At 40.2% G+C, this 5,942-nt stretch overlaps 1 protein-coding gene across 1 annotated transcript in view; it reads left to right on the forward strand.

Annotated features, from left to right (window-relative positions):
* The first annotated feature begins 2,448 nt into the window (after positions 1-2,448).
* Positions 2,449-5,942, forward strand: part of LOC137994257 (TNF receptor-associated factor family protein DDB_G0272340-like) — a 28,066-nt gene continuing 24,572 nt past the window's right edge. The window contains exons 1-2 of the mRNA XM_068839871.1: positions 2,449-2,596; positions 3,853-3,906. The gene's annotated coding sequence lies outside the window, so the exon portion shown is untranslated. The remainder of the gene's footprint in view (positions 2,597-3,852; positions 3,907-5,942) is intronic.

Consider the following 5,942-nt stretch of genomic DNA (forward strand, 5'->3'; position numbering starts at 1 on the left):
CCAACGACAGTGCGCGTACTATCCTAGTTATTTTATAAATTCCGTTTGGCTGCGCCCTACTAAACATTTTTTTTGCGCTAACAGAGTGTGCCCATGTCACTTAATTCATTGTTTAAAAAGAGGACTGATACGATAAAGATGCAGTCAGCGTTTGAGACTGAAGAAATGCTCTGTTTTCATTTTTTCCGTTGTTGTTGTTGTTTTTATATCAATAAATCGTCTAAAAGGCCAGTTTCAAACGTCGAGCTACCGCCGTGTCGAACTAATTTTGGAATTAAATTCGACGTTGGCATGGCAGTAGCCCGGCAACTTGAATTTAGTTCGACACGACAATTAACTTTGACAGGGTCTGTCAGCTGCATGGCACTGGCTCGGCATGGTTTCAAACGTTAATTAATGTAGTTTTAATTAATTTGCAATTTCTACGCATGCGTTCCAGTTGTATACTCAAAAGCAAAACGGCGTCGCGCAGAAGTTTAGGACTGATTCAACTGCGACTCCAGCTGTATTCAAGAACTAAAAAGAAGTCGAAGAAATCAATGTTTCAGAAATTGCCAGTTTCTGTGGTAAATACTCGACATCATCTGTAGATGATCAGTGGATACACATTCGATTGAATCAGAGGAGGAACAACCAAAAAGTTGCCCTTGAGACGCGAAAAGTTCTTTTGAATCTGCTCTCCCTGAACGTATTCAAAACGGTGTTCCACCAGCCAACGTTTCTCTGCAGACGCCGGCACGATTGTGCCACAGCAACCTTAGCGCTGAGTTTCGTGGAAGGAAACCAGAAGAACAATAAATGAACTCACTTTGCGAAAAGATCTTCTCCTTGTAACAAAATGATGTAACATGGACTGTTGTATCAGCTGTCGTTGCCTTCTGGAGTTAAAAATCGCCTTCGCAAACTTCCTCCGACCTTCCTTTAAGCTGCTGTCCTGTATGTGAAGCTGGTGGATGGAAGGTTTGTTTTATCGGTTCCGGCTTTGATTTTGAATTTGGCGCAACTGAATTAAGTTCGACGTTTGAAACCACTCCCATGCTATGGTCGTGCCACTGCCGGGTCTAATTCATTTAAGTTCGACACGGCAGTCGCGCGACGTTTGAGAATGGCTTAACAGATTAAGAAAAGCTAACCTTATTGTCACGGAGCATAGACTTTAGCTTCGCGTGACCCACGGCAACTCGAGTATTTAGTTACAAAAAAGCAAAAACAAAACGCGGAGTCTTTTTAAACATTACTTGTAGAAAGAGACGCTATATAAAATGAAATCCTTACCCGTCAAATTTTGAGAGTTTCGATGAAGCTGTTTTGTTGGTCAACAGAGAGTCAACATGAGTTCATGAAGAAAATTGCGGCAAGGAGTCAGTTATGAACTATCTATAACCATGAAACCTGATTTTTCCTCCTTTGGCATACCGTAAAATGGTTTTGGGTACTTTTTTTCCGCAAACAACTTCTTATGTAGAAGAAAATTTCGAGTATACGGCAAACGCGAAAATGCCTACACTCACGTACAAACGGCAAGCGACAGCCGGCAAGCGCAGAAAATGGCGGGAAAATCATGGTCACGTGTTCACTTTTGTCGTGATGCTAAATCTCTCTATTGTCGTTCAGTTGTCTGGGAGATTGCCGCAAAAACAAAACTATGCAGCTTGCTGTGCAACTAATTATCCCACAATAGTTAGTGACAGACTCGGCTAGTTTATAGCGGAGCTATAGCTGAAAGCTTTTTTTTTTTTTTTTAACAGAAATCTGCAAGGTAATTAGGAGATTTTGACCTTATGGTGATGAAATTAGCCCCCCCCCCCCAAACTTTTTCCGCATGGGATTGTTTTCTCCTACCTCTCTCTCGCCCCTCAAACTTCCCCTTATCCATGCCAAAACATAGCCCCCCTCCCCCCACTTTCAAACGTACTCCGCGGCCCCTGTTGGGAAGCTACCTGACAGGATAGATAAGATTTTTTCCGAAAAGATGCACAGTTTCGTTCCGACTTTAAATTTAAGAATGAAATTAACAAGGAAAAGATCGGAACAAAAAATGGCATTTACTCAGGCTTATGAATTGGTTTGACGGGGTAATTTCCGATGAAAAGCGAGATAAACGTTTATACGATTAAATCAATTGTACTGAAAAGTTAATTAACCTGTGGGTTTTTTCCTAGAATCAAATTCCTTTTCTCATTCATTTCTTGTTGATATTCACATTATCCTTGGATTAATAATTGGTTTGCCTTTCGTTTTAAAGTTTTCCCTTTTTTTCAGCTCTTGAGTGAGGCTCCAGCAATAAAGCAATCGGTTAAAAACCAACTGATTAAAGTTGATAAAAACAATATTTCTAAAACAACTGAATTTTAATTGCTTTTTCATTTCGTTATTTGCATGCACGTCACGATTTTCAGAATCTTTTTGCCATGCAATAAATATTTATGCAGAGAAAGGAAACGAAATCGAGATAAAATCTGAAATAAGAAAATCTAGTTGAAACTGTATCCAAAGTAAAAGCAATTTCGAACAGCCATGATTCTAAAAGTTGTAAGTGTTGTGGTTGTTTTAAGCCTGGTGACTGGTCTTGGTGAATGCACTCCACTTAAACATGGTAGGTTCCTATCTATTTACCTTAAACTTCGGGATAGATTGTTTTGAATTATTTATCACGCCTGTTTCGTAGCAGTATAGCGAAAATCGATGTTTCGTCGACTTCAAAACCATAACGCCCCTTTTGAAGACTAACTGAAACGGTACAGAACAGAAACGTTATGCTTCAGCAAAACGTTTCTGATTTTCAAGGAATTCTCAGCTTCAAATTTGTTTTACAGAAAGAGACAAAGGTTTTATTGCTAAATCGGTTCCATTTGGCAATGTCATTAGCAAGGGATTTTAAATTTGTTACATGGAATGTTAATTCGTTTTAGAGAGAGGGGGGGGGGGGGGGGAATCCCTCCCACTCAGTCCCCGTCTTTCTCCCTCGCCCAGCGAAGAGGAGCTCGTCGAACCTGCTTGTAGCTAGCCTGCGTCGCAGACGGACTAAACCACCGGTATAGTCAGGCGGACTGTATCGTGCAGACTTAACTATTATATCATGACTATACGCGGGCTCGCTCGTAGCTCGGGCTACTGATTTATGGGCTCGAGTAATGTTTTGAAAGTTTTTAATATTTCTCGAGCTTTAATCGAATGCATTTTGAGAACTTTCAAAACATCACGAAATCCACGAACAAGTTCATAGCAAGTTCCGTATCGCACTACGAAACCTTTATTGCACTCTAAGACAGAAACGTAATTGTATTCAAGTGATTATATAATAAAATGAGTTATTCAGCTTAGGGAAGAACCAGGGAGCCTACTGAATCAGTTTCATACTGTATCGGGAGAGAAATGGCAGCGATGATGCGTAGCTAAGACAGCTGACTTTTTCAGAAAGCCAGCTGTCTTAAGTGATAAGTGATCACTGTCTCAAGTGATTTGTGATAAGTTGTCACTAATTTAACGGAATAAGTTATAGCTGAGCGAGCGAGTGCGTAGCACCATTGTGGAGAAATATGGTGACCCATCGGTCCGTCCATACGTTCAACTTTTCATGTCGCACCGCTGAAACTCGCGTGTTTTGGCGGGAAGTTGCATAGCCAGCGTACTGTAACTGCATTTGACAACTCTCGTCAACTGTCATCAACTCTCGCTCGCGTTTGGCCAGGACTTAATTAAGTCTTATTATGATTTTTTTTTTCGGAGGATTTTCTGCAGGTTGAAAGTAGTATATCTTTTGTTTCATACTTGAGTTTAGTTGCGATATAAATGAATAAATAAACAAGGTCTCTATCATCAGAAACTAAATGTTTGCCCCTTTTGATTCAGAGCGAAAAGACACTTTGAAACCACACAGCACTTACAGGCTGATGTTGAGGACAGGTAATGTCAACAAAATCAATTAGCATTTTGCTGTTTTGTGGAATCTCTTCCTCGTGCATCCAAATCCTTAGAAGGCATGCAAACAGAGTACTCCGGAAGGTGCAGCAACCGGAGAAGTGAAGAGAAAGTGCAGTCTTAGTAATCAAATTTACAGATGGTTAGCTGTTCTCGTCTTCTCCGAAGAGGACCGTAAACCCTTCTCCCCGTCTCTCAACCATTGCCGGTTCATAAATTTTTGTAGGACATCATATAAATATTTCAGAATAAAAAGTAGCGACGTAAAAACATGACGTTTCGGCGAAGTCATGTCACCATTATCAAATGTAAATTACTGTAAGTTAGCCTTATATATAGGATAGAGAGAGGGAAAATATATTAGAATAAATGAGGCGGGGAAAAACAAAAGAATGAACAACATTGGAATAAACAGTTTCGCTAGAATGGAGTCATTTTGAGTGTTCAGAGTTGGTCTCTTTTTCTTTATTAAAAGCATCTCATAAATAAGGCACTCAAACTTTCCGCGGCATTTCTTTAATTGCTCGTGAAGATTGTTGGATATTTGGTTGTGTTTGTCCTTCAGGCCCGGGTTGCTCGAAGCATGTTTAGCGCTAACCAGCGTTAAATACCATGGAAACCTATAGGTTTTGACACCTCTTAATCAACGGTTAGCGCTAAGCAGTCTTCGAGTAACCGGCCCCAGGTTTTTACCGATGACATAATGTCTATGCTCCTAAATGCGCAGGTGCAGATGACGGCTGGTGTAGCCTATATGATTCGAATCACACGAATTACATTGAAATTCATACACAACGCATTGTTGGCTTACAAGTGAGGGCTTTGTTTCCTTAACTTTGAAATCTTCAGAGATTTTCCTACTTGTGAAAAGTGGTTAATAGGCCATTTCCGAGTTCTGGCCTTCCTCATCTTCAAAGCGAGTCTAAGTGCGAAGTTTTTGTTATTAAAATTAGTTTTCATTCATATGTAAATTAGAACTAATTACCATCACAAAAACTTCGCTCGTAGACTCGCTTTGAAGAGGAGGCAGAATTGAACTCGGAAATGGCCTATTGGCCTATGGCCTATACATTATCAACTCCGTTGATAAAACCAAATCTCTCTACGGTGGCCAATTTACATTATCAACTCCGTTGATAAAACCAAATTTTTGTATTGTAATACACGATCGATTTTCTTTCCAAGGTCGCTTAGTTGCCTGCGCACGGAGTCGGCGGAGCATTAATATTCTGTCATCATTAAGCACCTGAAGGACAAACACAACCAAAGATCCGACAATCTTCAAGAGCAATTTATCACCTAAAAGAAATGCCGCAGAAAGTTTGAATGCCTTATTTATGAGATGCTTTTAATAAGGAAAAAGAGACCGACTCTGAACACTCAAAATGACTCCATTCCAGCGAAACTGTTTATTCAAATTTTGTTCATTCTTTTGCTTTTCCCCGCCTCATCCCATAAACTATTCGAAGAGAGAAGGGCACAGAGTTCTCTATATCTGTATTGTGGCCAGCAGCCCCTTTATGTTAAGTCCCGAAACGTTTCGCGTTCCGCAATTATCTCCTAATATCTTAAAGAAAGAAAGCTGCTCTTAAGTTGTTACCTTCGGAAAAGATGTTATAAAACCGGGTTTTTGAAACAAGCACAGCTCAGTACATTTCTTTAATTGCTTCAGTTTTTGGGACTTTTGACGAGAAATTGAATGGGCAGCTGGACACAAATAGGGCTTTGCTCCGCTCTTCTATGACATTTATCACCTGCATGGGTGTTGAAACTCCTGCATTATGTCAGGAGCCCATGACTAGAAGCTTACAACTTCATTGCATCTATGAAACGGCGTTTTTAGAGACCAAGTTATTTATAGTTTGATTTTCCCGCGAAACCGGACCTTTCCAGTCAATCACAAGTCTTGCATGAGAAATTAATCCACATGGGAATGAGGATTGGCACTCGTGCAAACCAAATCGTATTTGAGAACTCGTCTAAAAATAGCTTGATCTGTGAAAATTCCGTTACATAGACCT

Source organism: Montipora foliosa, chromosome 1 (genome assembly GCF_036669935.1).
Source record: "Montipora foliosa isolate CH-2021 chromosome 1, ASM3666993v2, whole genome shotgun sequence".
Classification (NCBI taxonomy): Eukaryota; Metazoa; Cnidaria; class Anthozoa; order Scleractinia; family Acroporidae; genus Montipora; species Montipora foliosa.